We start from the raw sequence: 15,271 nt of genomic DNA, 5'->3' as shown, positions 1-15,271 counted from the left end.
CGCCCCTGGCCCTGCCCTCATCCTGTCCAAGTGCTCGGGGCAGTCTGTTCCTCGGGCCGTGTTCACAGAACAGCGTTCAGTTCTCATCCTAATACATAACCACAATTCTGTTTTAACATCAGCTTCACGTACCTGATTTAAGTGTGATGTCATAGACCGTTGACAAGTGTAGTTCAATCTTTGGCCACGTTCACACAGCAGCAGAATGCGGTTATCAATCCCAAAAATTGACAGTTGCCATTATAAGCAAATTTGTGCATACCAGATATTTACGCAACCTAAATACAAGGGGTCCAAAGGGGTGTTTTTTCTAATGTAATACATTTTAAAAAATGGGTATAAATAGGTGTTTTTTCTAATGTAATACTATAATATATTATAAATATATATAATATATATAATATATATATATTTACAATAAGGTTAAAATCAAGTTTTCCATTGTACAACATTTATTCATTTAGATTATAAATATAATAGTTTAATGAAAACAAATGAAATTCAGAAAACATTTAATAATGTACATTTTTGCAATGTGAATGTTAAAAATGCATTAGTAAAAGTAGAAATTGAGACACATAAATAAATATAAATACAATTTTAAAAATGCTGTATTGTTCTTTGTTAGTACAAAGCAAATGCAATAACTACTGTGAGCTAACTGAAATTTATTGTAAAGTGATATTAATTTTTAAATGAATTATATTTTCACTTATGGTATGCTAATTAGTTGAATTGGAACGAAAAACAATACATTTCAGAATTTCTTATTTTATATGTCCCACTTTTGTCATAATATCGGCATGCAGATTTCCAATGTGCACTGTAAAAAGTTATTCTTCAAAGTTTACTGTACTTTTACAAGAAAATACTATTTAATTTTTCCTACTTCTAAATTTCATGTTGAATTCAGTGTTACTTGGCTTTTCATTGTAATTAATTGTGAAATTTACTAGCGATTTACTAGTTTCAACACTAATTTATTTATTTATTTATTTTTTTCAGTATAGTCTCAAGACTTCCGCACCTCATATATGTAATCACTAGTTACTAGAATATACAGGAAACAGGATAGGATTATGACTCGGAAAAGTCTCATAATTGCTCATGCTAACCTTTATTTAGAAAATGTGTGATCTAATCAACACCCTTGTACACACTTCAGTTAGCCAGTGATTGATGTACTGTATATGTAAGTTTAAGAAGAATAAGGGGGTCTTGTCTCTCTTTTTTAACATTTATTCTTTGAGAGTAGATTCGCATCACTTGTTACCCATAGATTAACTTTGCTTTAAGAATTGTGTAATCAGCTAATACTTCAGCTGATTGAACTGGAAATTACAAGAGCTTTGCCAACACAAACAGGCCAAAGTTACAGTAACACTCTCTCAGAGCTGTAAATGTATAGGAATCCACATTAGTTTTATCTTTTTATGAGGGTTGCCATTAGCGCAGACAAATGGTAAATAGCTGTCTGGTGGTAGTATGTCATCAGGGGAATATGGGGCAGAGGTATTGATTGTGTTAAAGGAGAGGATATGGCTCTGACGGGGCTGACGGCTCCAGTCTCTGCGGGGGGCTGCACAAACTCTGGGGCAGAGCTTTAATCTCTACTAATCGTATCTTAATACACACTACATCCCTCTGGCCATCTCTCTTGCACACACATACACACACTCACATGCGTTCATGCTAGCAGTAGCTCTGAACTAATGGATTATCCTCTCTACTAAACCTAACCTACCTGTCTGTCTATCTCTCTATTTGACTTATTATGCATATAATATTTATATTGTTGTTCAGAATATTGTGCAGAAATCTATTTATCTCTATTAATTCAGAATATTCAAAAATCTGATTGAATGATATATTATTCACAAATATTCAGATTGTTACTCTGAATATTATTCAGAATCTGTCCACCCATCTATTCATTGTAGCACATTATATTATTGATAGAATATTAGTAAGTAATAGTAATTATCTATTGCTAAAACACCATGCATATATATATATATATATATATATATCTATATATATATATATATATATATATATATATATATATATATACAAGCACACACACACACACACACACATACTTATTTTACACTAGATAAATCTTTCCTTGAAACAAAATAATACAGTGAATAAAAATGCACAGCTGATTCCTGAGGTAGGTGATGTATTATTCCCACCACCACCACCATCATCGTCACTTTCTTACATCAGTGAAGTTCTCACCATCACACGCACCTCGGCACCAGACAGTGCGTAAGAGAGATGGACCCTAATCTCATTCCACTAATGCTCTCTTTACATTAGAGTACAGACCGAGCTCTGTCTCAGCCATGCTCTTTCTTTTTCCCCTAACCAGGGATTATTCACTGAATGAGAGAGGAGAGGTCGGTACAGAGGAGGGGGCCTGAAAAATGCTGTGTAACCCGACCCGGGCAGCCCATCTGGAGAAGGCCCACATGGACAGAGATTTCCCACAAAGCAATTACTGCAGCCAAAGTTTCGGCAGGAGTCTGAGACAATGTTCCTTTCTTCTCTAGCATAAGCATATTTCTTTTGGATTTTCTGACACAGGCAGGTAAACACTAGCACTAACAGAGTGATTAAAAAAACAATAGAGGAAGCTGTATTTATTGATACTGCAATGCATTTGGAAGGGTATGCAAAAGTGAGGGCTGCAACCACTGTAGTGGTTCAAATGGGTTCTTCAGTGACCAATATTGAATATTTGGCTACATCATTTCCTAAACAATGCATGAACATAAACTGCCTAACAAATTGTCCATATTTCTCCTAAAGTGAATGTTCAGATTCTGTACCTCCACCATCAACCAGAGACCCGAAGAGAGTGACTGACACTAGAAATAACATTACAGTTCAGTGATGGCTAATGTTTTCATATTGTCATTCGTTCTGTATGAATAGATTTATGCAAAAGGAGATAAAGAGGACTTAATCCAGCAATCCTCTCCTCACCTACATTAGCAGCCCCTGACCCAGATACAGGGCCGGCCTCTCCCTTTACCAAGCGACAAAACACAAGCTGTTTCACACAAATGCCAAACCACTGAGTTCTCAAAGAGTTGTGTTTCATACAATGGTTTTTTATTTATTTTGAATATGAGCATGTTGGTTTCAGAAGACTTTGATTCGTAATGTATAATACATATAATTGTATTTTGTCAAACACAGCCCAAAAAAAGAAATAAGCTAGTCTGATCCAACACAATGAGATTTATAATGGCACTAGAATGAAAACCAAACATGGCTGTCTAGTATCAGCGACCAGTTGGATCAATGACCGAAGCATCAGGAGCTTTGAGACTGTGGTGTGCAGTGGGGGAATATCTGAATTTCACCCCAACCCGCACTACTCACAGTCACTCGCTCAGGGGGTGGAGCTTTTTGAAACACAGTTTTAAACCTGTGCTCTCAATTCTTCGGAGATTGATATCAAATGCTTCACAGTGGAGATGTTCTCAGGTAGTAGTTGGCAAGTCTAGAACCACCGGATCTGACTACCTCACCAGTGTGAGTTCTACCATTGCCAAATACCCTCGGAGAACCTTCCTTGAACTCCGTAGCAGAGGAGAAAAGGGCTGTTCTTTGCCACAACAGACATGCATGAATACCACTGCACTTTTATTTCATACTAAAGTTACTTGGAATTAAAGATAAGAGATGAACAATTAATGAAGGTCATAATTGGGCCTTATATATTCTTAAAAATAAAGGTTTCAAAAGAGAATTTTCAAAGCAGTGCAATAGAAGAACCATTTTGAGTTTCACAAAAAAAATGTTTAAAAAAAACAAAAAAAACAAAAAACATTTTTTCTTAGTGTAAAGAATATTTTATTAATCTGAAGAACCTTTCCCCACTTTAAAGAACCTCTCCCTGGATGTTAAAGGTTCTTCATGGAACCATCAATGCCAGTAAAAACCTTTATTTTTAAGAGTGTAGGCATGAAATAACCCCTAAAAAGTAAAAAATAAAACGAAAACTCAACTGCACAACTTTTTAATCAGCAGCTATAGCATTGCACAAAACACAACAAACTGTTTGTGAAAAATGTTACATTGATCGATGAAGATGTAGTTGCTTCCAAGAGGAGATGAATCTCTGGACGTCGTCCAGTAAAGGCAGTTCATGGCGTCTGATGCAGACAAACTGTTTTAGTGTCATAATGCATCTGTGCAAATCACTTCTCTGAAAAAACCACTGCGACTACTTCTTCTGGGGTTCAGCTGCAGTGATCAAAACGAAAATGTCTTCACGAAGATACAAGATTATTGAATTTTCAGCTTTCTGCAGCAAAGGTCGCTTCTTATGTTACACTGGGCAGGACTGAAAATAGAACATGACTGCTTAAGAGAAGATCAATCGGGCCAACGGCCTGCTGTCTGTCCTTTGTGATCACGTGATTTTTTTAGCAGCATTTCTGTCTTGTCCCATATTGGCACTACACATAATTGCTCAACGTATATATAAAAAAGCAAAAATGTGCTAGTGCCAAAACAGGCAAAGAAGAGGGACAAGAGAGCATCAGCATCAGTCGAGAGTTTCGAATCCGAACCCACTTACACCAGAGAGGCAAACCAAACATCACGTGGTTCTTTCTCTGCTCTGTTTATGGCCCTTTGGTAATTCACTGATAGTGTTCTTTCACAGTGAATTCTACCAGTGCCATACACAGAACAGGAGTCTGTCAGCTTCACCTCTTTAAGAAACCTGCAGCCTCCAGCAACACCAATGATAGAACGACAGAGCAGCGGGGAGGGGGTGCACGAGGGGAGGTGAGGGGAGATTTGGTTAAGGAGGTTGAGAAGAACCCTTCTTCCTAAAGAGAAAGAAAGAGAGACAGAGAGTGAGAAAGGAAACGAATTCAGAGAGACAGTGAGCCAAGAATGCTGTATACAGAATAAACAGGTGTGATGAAAAATGTTAAATCAGAAAGAAGAGTTAGGAAATATATACAGAGGCTATTGTCTAAAGAAAACTGTATTTCAAGATACATCAGTTCAGTTCACACATTTCCTGGGAATCGAACCCATAACCCTGGCACCCTTGGTGTATCTATCACCAGACTCTACTGTTTGAGGTTCTTTCAAAAAAGGCTTTAATAATGCATTTCACTTATGGAGAATGAAAATAAAAATCCAATTTACGAAGGTCTTTTTTTTGGGGGGGATTATCATTGCGATTATACAGGACACACTAGTGATTCTCCACATGGAAACATTTTCAGTCTGCTGAATCACAAAATACACGAAATGCTGACATTATCATCCATTATGTGCTCAACCAGACATTTTAATTAGCTGTTGAGGAGATTAAACCAAATACAAAATCATAATACTTTATACTGGCGAACGACTTGCATCTATAAGAATGGAGAGTGTCTTCCTCTGATGAAAATGTCTTTATATAATCTTTAGAGATTATCAAAGTTCTGGATTTACACCAAAAGGATGATCCCTTTACTGTGAAATGCATGTTTAAGTATGATGGGAGTGACGTCACAAAAACAATAATGTTTTTCCAAACACAGCAGACAATTCCTAAGCAATTAAAGTCTGCAGAGATCCCTCAACATGCTCCTTTATTATTTGACATCATCCTGAACATCATCACAACCACTGACTAAAGTGACATGAGAGACGCCATGTTGCTGGGTTCACTAGCCTTAAGCAAAAAACCCAACACTTACACTACATTATCAAATACAGCACCCAAGAGAGCTTGCTGCCTTCGAGACCCCATATCTTCTGGTTACACGCCATCTGCTACAGAAGAAGCCACCAGACCTAGAGCACCCTCCTCCCCTATACGCGAAGCCTGCAGCCCCACCCAGGAGGACCCAGGAACAGCCATTAGCTCCTGCTCCCTCTGCTCCTGCAGGAGATGGAGGCCAGATTGATTCCAGATCAAAAATGATGTTCTAAGTGATTTTTCAGACGCCCAAATGGCTCCCGGAGCAGGACTCCTCTTGCAATTTCCTGGAATAATCAATAACGCTAAAAAGCCAAGTTGAGAAGCCAGCATAGTCAAATTGGTCTGGCTGGTTCTGTTTCGCCCCCACCCCTGCGTAATGAAAGAAAAAAACTCATATGATAACATCCTGATGACCTAATGGTGTATTTTTGCTGGGTGTCTTGGCACAAGGCATCATTAAAAAGAAAAGTGCTCAAAACAAAATGTTATCACCCTCACAATTTCCCAAATCATAAATACAAAAGCGTGAAACCATAGTGCAAAGGGAAAAACCGTATAAAAATTTCCAAAACATCTTCTTTATATTATATTGTTATTATTTTTTTTCGTTTAAGGTAACCTAATGCAGTGTCTTTGAACACTACGTGGCATTATGCCTGCACTGCGTCATATTCATGCCTGGTTGTTTTTGCGTTTAATAGATCCAGCGTTATCGAATGTTTGTTTTTTTTTGTTTTTTTGTTTTTGGTAAGATGTCAGTCTCATGATTTTTATCATCATTAAAAAGTTGAGTGTGGGTGCATTAGTCACCTCTTGTTAACCTCAGTCTCAAAGCTCCCGGTTAATCGCATTTGTCTAATTAGCGAGCATCTCCTCGAACTTTATAGTTATTTTGGGAAAGATTTGGCCAGACCAGTTCAGTCTCCCCCAAAAGCACAACGCCCGGGGCCACTTCTGCCCTGAAGGTGATTATAGACAAAACAATCGTCGTTGATATCTCGTGAATTGTTTACCTGAAAATATTAAACTATTATATTTGGTAGAAATTATAAATACGCTTCTTTTAAATCTAAATACTAATGTATATTTCAAATATATTTATTTTTCATGTATTCATGCATTTTTTTTAATGGTGAGGCGTGACAAATTAAAAAATATCAAAAATGCACTTGTAACTTACACTGCTAATAATAGCCTAATAATGGGATGATTAAAATATTAATGATATATTTTATAGGCTAATAATTTGTGAAGTGTTGGTCCTGAGACCAGTTATTGTCCATGATGGTTTAATGTCATTGTTTTCGTTTTTATACACAGTATCATTGTATAATAAACTTAAATGAGGCTACTAATATAATAACCCTAGCATCTTGCGGTTGATTGTGAGTAACTTCGACTTTTTCACATGCAGTTGCCAGTATAACGACATGTACTTACTAAACAAATCTATTTAAGCCTATGCAAACGACGCAGGGCAAACTGAAAAATCAAAAGAAAAAAAAGAAAAGAGAGAGAGAGAGAGAGAGAGAGAGAGAGAGAGAGAGAGAGAGAGAGTAGCCTAGATGGGTAGATGGCATGAAATAGGCTACTTTTGGGAAGCTGACATGCCCTGCGGTCTGACATGCTATAGCCACTCCATATAAAACCATTTTAAACTAAAATAATTACTTATTCTTTTACAGCTATTATAATTCAGTGTTTATTTTAATATTAGGCTATACATGAGTTTATTTTGGTATTATTTGTACTTTTAAAACCATAAAATAAAAAATAAAAACCACAAATTGCCTAAACGAATTAGTGAAGGGAAAAAATGTTTAAAATACCAATTAGACATGGCGACCAGTTACAGGACATAAAACATTGGGTACACGTTCCCTCAAATAGCCTATCTAAATAAATCTGAAGGCAAAATAATGATGTTGATAAAAATGTTTCGTCAACCATACAAACAGCTAGGCATCTTTCAAGAAGGATGCTGTGAACGCACTTCCACACACGCTCCTTAATTTTTGCATTGAGGCTACAATTATTATATGTAACAAATAATCTAAAAACATCCAATTCAATATATAATCATATGTTTTTTTTAAATACATAAACTACCATTTTTTTTTGTTCCTTTTACTGTATAAAACTCGTAAAAAATAAGTGTATTCAAAGGTAAACAGGCAGGGTAGCATTTCAAAAAGAGGACATTAATTATATACACAGTCTATTATGATTCTGAAATGTCTGTGTGATTTCAAAGAATTATTCAGGGGCTTACCAGATGCGTAGCTGTACGTCTCCAAATCCTAATGACTTTTTCAGGCTCGGCTTCTTCCTTTAGTTTATTTTTATTTTGTATTTTATTTTTTCATGTACACTTACAAAGCATTAAACACAACTAAAATCTAAAACCCGGTCTTATCGACCTGATTTGCACAGATTAGACGAAAAACTGAGCTATTGCTATCAAATAAATAAATAAATAAAAAATAAGCGGCTTGCGCAGATTTAAACTCATTCGCTTTTCTGTGAGTGAACGCGGACAAGCTCTCTCGCCGCATAATCGAGCATTTTTCAATGAGACAAAGAAGTCAAAGCGTCGTCACTGACTTCCTGAGTATCAAATAACAAATGCAGCCCAGTTTCCCCCCTCTTACATATTCTCTCTCTCTCTCTCTCTCTCTCTCTCTTCCACCTGGAGAGTCGCTGTACCTGCGCGGCGCTCAAACGACTCCCAGAAATTCGGCTTTTCTCTTCGTAACATGCAGACAAATTTAAACGCGTTGAAATGCACAGAAGGTAGCTCGTTGTTTAGTCTGCAACCGTGAGGATTTGCCAATGGAAAGATAATTAGTTAAGCATCTTACCCCAGTGCCGAGAGAATAATCCAACCCTCCTTTTGTCTCCTACATTTTGCGATGTCACTAACTCAGGTGCTTTTTTTTCTCCCTGTCCTTTTAAGGTGGAGCTGACGGGAGGCGAGGCTCTCTCGAGCTCTGCTGCAGTTCGACCATACCGCTGTCACTGCTTTACTTCATCTTCGGATTAAAAGATTTTCAAACCCGCATTATTCTGGACACGGCCTTTAATTTTACCATACAAAAACGATGAAGCGAGCAGCTTTTTAATAGCAACGACAGCATCTTATTTTTATTATAATTTGATAATTTCGAGCAGTGTGGGAATTATTTCCTGATCTTCAAGGCGCTCATCTTTTTAAAATAATTCCCGTCAGTAGGATTTCGTTTTGCGCAACCTAAATCGTGCACGGTTAGCTAACCGTCAATCATAAAAACATTTTAAACATAATATTAACGATTTTGAATATACATTTCTGATATGTAACGCTACAAAAACAATAACGAGATTAATAATTTCACGTGAATTTTTATATTATGTAGGCTACTTAAATTCTGAGTAAATTCTAACTTTTCTCGTTACTAAAACGTTGCTGAAATGCATATACTTATTTTTTTGTAATGGATTTTACACCCTTGACTTCGGGGTTTGACTTAAAGTCGTTATATAGCCTAGCCTATTCATTTGGTAAAAATAGCCTATACTTTTTTCGTGTTCCATTACGCAACGCCTTTTCTCTGATTTACATTGTAGTTTTAATTTAACTGCGTATAAACATGTGACTCTGACACGGTGCGTTTTGAACTTTATTTATCAGTTCTGTAAAAGGCCTGTAATTTAAGTAATTTGAAAACCTATAGCCTCAGTAAAATACAAACAGAATATCTGAATAGGACCTATACAAAATATAGCCTATACATACAGTCTCTTTAATATCGCAGTGTTTTGTCTAATTTGTCCTTCTGTTTAGCAAGTGAGCCCACAGACTCTTAAACAAACACATCTTTGGACCAAATGTGACGTGTTGTGTCTGTAGAGGGCCAAGACAGGTGTTTACCTGTATTACTGGCAGACAAAGAGGCTCTGTCTGCACTGAGAGAGAGAGAGAGAGAGAGAGAGAGAGGTGGGGGAAATGAAAGAACTCAGCTGAAGAAAAAAAATACATCTAGAACCAGACTAAATTGGTTTGTTGGTCTGAATCGTTCTAATCAAAGAGGATTGTTGACTGGTTTTAATGAAGTTTTGTGCACCTGTCAGTTAACCCATCTAAAGCTAAACTAAGCTAAACCAGCACAGGACCAACTAGACCAGGCCAGGAGTCAGATTAGACCATCTTAAACCATCTAAAACCAGTTTCGCCTTTTTCCCAAAAATAATATTTTTATGATCATTAGAAAAGAAAGAAACAAGAAAGAAAGCAGCCTACATATCACATATCAGTATGTGATAATGCATTGCCGTGGTTTAGGATTTTCTCCTTGTGTGTGTCCCGCAGGTCTTGGGTTTTGGGATCAGATGACATCATCCAGATGGCCAGTAATGAACAAGCATTCAAACGCACCATTTCATCTGCTCTATGCCTGCAGGCCCTACCAGCTATACGAGCATCCTTTTACATAACGGTCCTCCTCACTTAGCAGTCTGAGTCCATCTTTGTGCTGAGCATGTTGCTTGAATTGTTGAAAAAATAATAAAGTCTAAACTTAACTTTTTAATTCTTGTAGTTTAATCTATGTGTAGCTATACTCACTTCAGTCTATTATTAACAATAGGTTCAATGTCAACCACTTATATGTCTAGGACAAACTTTTAGCAGTCTAAAAATAAAATGATCTCAAGTTGAGCTGGTATAAATGGTTACCCCATGCAGGCGTCCATCCTGGAAGGCATCAGGACCTCTTTAGAGCAGCCGCAGTGCAGTTGGTGCATCACACTCTAAGTGCTTCTACAGAGTCTGGAAGTGATGCTGTCCTCCATTGGGTCGCTCTTCATATATATACCCATCCACGTTACCCGCAAACCCTGAGTCCACTTACCTGCTGTTGATAGCTGAAGCCTATACTGACACCTCAGTGGAAAAAAACAGCTCTATATTTTTAAATTATGCCAGTGGTGTTAGTCTAGCGGCTCTGGTTACATCTATTCAAACCAAATAGCCAGAGTGAAATCTATCCCAAGGGCTCTTTGTTGACCAGTCAGACCTGGTTGAGTCGTCCCCTCACCCGTCCACTCTTCATTCACCTGATTAAATTCTGGAAAAGACGAAACACGAGCCGCGGATCACCTGTATGAGGGAAGCTGAGTGAAGCTTTTGAATTTTTAAAATAGTCATTTCGTTGCAGCTACCTGTCGGTGCATATGACGTTTAGAGCCCTCCCCACCTGCCAGGATGGGTATCGGGTGTAACCGGGCCAATCTTCTGGCACGACTGACGCCCCTCATCGAATGATACATGATACGGGCCCGTGGAACAAAGAGCTTGGTGGAATAGTTTACAGATGACCAACGGAGCATTTGATGTATTGACAAAGCCCATTTACTGCAAGAACTTCATCTGTTATATATTAATTATTATACACTTATAAGTATGATAAACTTAGGACCATCAACATAATGCTCAAACAATGTGTCACCAACAAGTCACTGTTTGTGGTTGAAGTTTTAGGATATTTTATGATATCTGGAATTAGGATAAGAGTTTGTCTATGGTTTTAGTTGGAAAGCTAATTATTTGCATTCTGAGTTTGTAGTGCATTTTAAGTTCTGCTTTACAATTTAAATAAAGGAATGTTAAATTTAGCCAAGTCTTTATTGTGGAAGGTTTTTTTTGTTGTTGTTGTTTTTTCATGAAAAAAAAGTTAATTTGAGAAAATGTATTTAATGATTTAATAATTTTTTTAAAATAATTTTTATTAAAAAAGTATTATCATGTAAATAATATAATATACAAGAATAAATGATATTTAATAGTATAAATCTTTAACATTATTTAATTTAATGGAATTCCTACATTTCACTTTATGATAGTAATAATATTAGAATATAAAGACTACATATTTGTATTTCTTTTTTATTCATATACGTTTTTTTTTATAAATGCTAAAATTAAAAACATGTTTATTGCTAGATGCAGGTGTTAACTACAATAAAGCAAGATATATTTCATTCAAATAGAGAGATATATTATTTAATTATAGATATGATATTATTTATTTACAGTAAATATACTACCTGTAATGCACTATATAGATTCTTTAATAATTCTTTAATAATAATTCATCTTGCTGAGAAAGAAAAACGTTCATTCGATATGTTACATTATAATATTATAATCATTGTCATTGTTTTGAGCATATTCACACTTAAAATACAAAAAGAGAGAAAAGAACACCTGAAGACAATAATAACAATTTCTTGGAGCCAAAAGATTGTTTTAGGTAGCATTTCTGTCACTCGTAATTTAGTCACTTATTTGTAAATAAATAAATGCATGCATCACAGTTTTATTACTGAAGAATATTTCACAGCATCGCTTTAAAGCATCGCTTTAAAACAAGCTGCAAAGACATGAAGAATGTTCATTGCAGACTGTCAAAAAAGCTCATTTTTATCCTACTAGTGTGAATTAAAAAATATTCAGACGTTGTTAATAGACTGCAGTTATGCAATTCGATAGTAATTGGGTTAATAAAATAATGCAGTTATTTACCATATTACAAAATACCCGAATACAATGATATTTAACTAATATACTAATAAAAGATTAGTCATTGTCGGGCATGGGGTTTATGACGTTTTGCGGGTCATCACCTCACCATCGGCAACATTCGACTAAGTTGGCATTATCAGTCGCCATGGAAACGCTGAGTCAGAGCATCTGCTATTTGTGTCTTTGTGTGAGGTTGTTTTAATCAGACGGCCATCCATTAATAACGGAGCTGGGCTGGTTTAGTAACCGAGTCCTCGACACGAGAGACGCTCAGCCGGTCAAGATCCACCGGCTCACATGTCAGCATCACACCAGCCGCACTCTAACTTGTAAGCAGTAGTTTAACTTCTTGTTTCTTACGCTTTTTTGTCTTACGCCTATATTTTATATCGTACAATAACGCGGTCATATAAGCCTTCTTGTCATATGACGCTTTGGTAGGAAATATGATGATGATTCTTGGGTGTACTTGCAACTCATTTACTAATGAGAGTTCACAAGTGCAGAGTTTGGGTGATTATTATTGTGATGGATATCAACTGCTGAATCATAACAAAGCCGGAGACAGTCCTGATAATGTAAACACTATTCGTCCTTCGTTCTGCATCACTTTCAACCCCATTTTTCTAGATCGTTCCATAATTGCGTTTCCTGCTATCATTTCTTGAGATAACAATTCCCAGCACATTAGCTCTAAGTCATGCAGTCCAAAATAGTTTTTAGTGAAAATAATGGAGACACCGGTGAACCGTTGGGACTGGTCACGTGACGGCAAACTCCGATTCCAGCCAATCACTGCGGCCGCCTCGGGCTGGGCATCGCGTTGTGGAGGCCTGTAGCCTTCTTGACCATCGCACTGCAGATAAAGGCCTCAAAATATTTCATTGAGGAGCTCATGTTCCTCCAGCACTGGAGGTCAGGGCTGCGGAAAGAAGCGGTATGCGCACGGTCCCGTTTCTTCTCTTTCTGACTCAGTGGGAATGTTAATGGGGGAAAGACTGGTAGAAGAGTTATAACAGGTGTGTTAAAAGCACAGAGAAAATGAGGGAGGGTGAAGGAGAGTAATAGCCTACAGTTTGTATTCATGTTTAATTCCATCTCTTTCTAAAGCTTGAAAGAACAAGAGGGGACAGATTGCTGCGTGACAGAAAGATTAATTTGCCGTATATTACTAAATTGTTTCCTCCCTTGTAAAACGAGGGTGACATCGCCCCCCTGCAGGCCACGAATGGTACTACAGTCTGATTAGGATTCTACTTTGTGTAGCCTAGGGCACACCTGGTGGTCAATGTTGAATTCTGCAAATAAAATGGGATATAATATAATATTATATAATAATAAATTATAATGTAATTCATAGGCCCACTCTATACATTGACATGGCATGAATTATTTCTGTTGTGTCTTTATGCTATGATCTATAAAGTCTATTTTTGGGATCAAATGAACAGGCTCGACTTTTTAAATATTTTATTTGATTTTAAGGTATTTCATTCTCCTCTTGGCCACTTCGATAACATGACTGTCATCTAGTGGTGATACAGAGTAACAACATCATGCAAATAAGTGATAAGGCTGTGGCAAGTAGATCCAGGGGGCGTGGTTAGATCCACATCTAGGGGGTGGAGAATGGTAGGTTTAGGGATCAGGGGTAGGTTTAGGTGATCTTGTGGTCTGCAGCTCCTCCTGGGAGTGTTTGTATTAAACAAGTAGCCCTTGAGGCGTTATAATTTGCACACTTATCGAATTTGAATTGTGGCTGGCATTCAGTATATATTTGAATATTTGTCATATATATTCAAACATATCGGAATATCATTTGGGTCACTCGTGCAGTATCATTTGAGCTTTGTATTTTTTTTTTAAATGTGTTGTAACAAGTATTTTTATGAAAGAGTATAGCATGATATAGAGAAAATATGATCTAGTCAAACCCATGGCTATATTCAAATTCGTTATGATATTTTATTTTTAAAAGATTAGATGCGCATGTTCATTATGAATTAATATTTTAAAACGTCAAGTGAAATAGACCAAATCGTAACCCAAAACATAATATAATTTATAAAAACTGGTTTATAATACTTAACTGATGTTTGTGCTGTTTTTTTTTTTCACTAAAAATTACGTTACTTTTTTGGAAGATTGCGTCATGAGGAACTGTTTTTGCTCATTAAAGGGACGTCACAAGGTTTCTACCAGAGTAGAAAATATTCATTGAATATAATAATAATAAAAAAAATTATTTATTAACAAATAAATTGAGTTTCATGCTAAGAAGTCAGCGTATAGCAACCAAACAAAGACATGAACATGAAAAAGCAGCATACATTTGTTTAATATCCACCCCATGTTCATTTAATTGTGATATTGTCATAAAACTAGTTCACGTATTTTTAAATTGAGTTTAATATTTTACCAGATGTATTCAGATTTAGGCCTATACGATGGGGACACTAAAATGTTTTAAATAAAAAATATAGCAACCACACAAGGATATGGACATGACAAACAAGACAACATTAATTCAAAACGTTCATTTAATTGTGATTGTGTGATTGTAGTAGTAGATTTAGCTTGAGTGAATGTTGATGGTGATTTAATTTTTGTTTCTGTGCTTTTATTATTCTGCCCAGCTGTACTTTTTACATTTGAATTCAATTTATGTGTCATTTGGAAAGTATATACCAATAAATATTTTGAGGTCATGCACACCAGACCAATGTTTTTTCAGGTCCAGCTGGTCTGGTAAAGTGGGTCATCTCTCAATTCATCAAAAAAGATCCTGTATCGAGAAAATTACAGAAATACAATTATTTACTTATTTAGGCACTAAAATGCTCTGAATAAAAAGAATGACCATTTTTTTCAGAGAAAACAAAGATGCCAAGCAGTTTGTACACATTTAATATTTTATTAAAAAAAGAAGTTATTACAGTTTACTGTACACAGCTATTTAAGAGATTATAATCCTATAG

This window comes from Cyprinus carpio, chromosome A4 (genome assembly GCF_018340385.1).
Source record: "Cyprinus carpio isolate SPL01 chromosome A4, ASM1834038v1, whole genome shotgun sequence".
Classification (NCBI taxonomy): domain Eukaryota; kingdom Metazoa; phylum Chordata; class Actinopteri; order Cypriniformes; family Cyprinidae; genus Cyprinus; species Cyprinus carpio.
The sequence above is the reverse complement of the archived record's forward strand: the minus strand, read 5'-3'. Positions refer to the sequence as shown.